This window comes from Sinocyclocheilus anshuiensis, unplaced genomic scaffold, assembly GCF_001515605.1.
Source record: "Sinocyclocheilus anshuiensis isolate Anshui unplaced genomic scaffold, SAMN03320099.WGS_v1.1 scaffold1493, whole genome shotgun sequence".
In the NCBI taxonomy this organism is placed as follows: Eukaryota; Metazoa; Chordata; class Actinopteri; order Cypriniformes; family Cyprinidae; genus Sinocyclocheilus; species Sinocyclocheilus anshuiensis.
This window is the reverse complement of record NW_015547727.1, coordinates 617,367-617,655: the sequence shown is the minus strand read 5'-3', so window position 1 is coordinate 617,655 and position 289 is coordinate 617,367.

The window sequence follows — 289 nt, the reverse complement described above, 5'->3', positions numbered from 1 at the left end:
GATACTCAAAACGTGTACTTAAGTACAATACTCAAGTAAATGTACATAGTTACTGTCCGCCTCTGTTGAAAAGGTAATTTATTCCTGTGATGGCAAAGCTGAATTTTTAGCAGCCAATTCTCCAGTCTTCCGTGTCACATGACCCTTCAGAAATCATTCTAATATGCTGATTTGATGCTCAGGAAACTTTTCTGATTATTATCAAAGTTGAAAACAATTGAGCTGCTTAATATTTTTTATTTTTTTATTTGCATTTTTTCAGGATTCTGTGATGAATTGGAAAATTTTT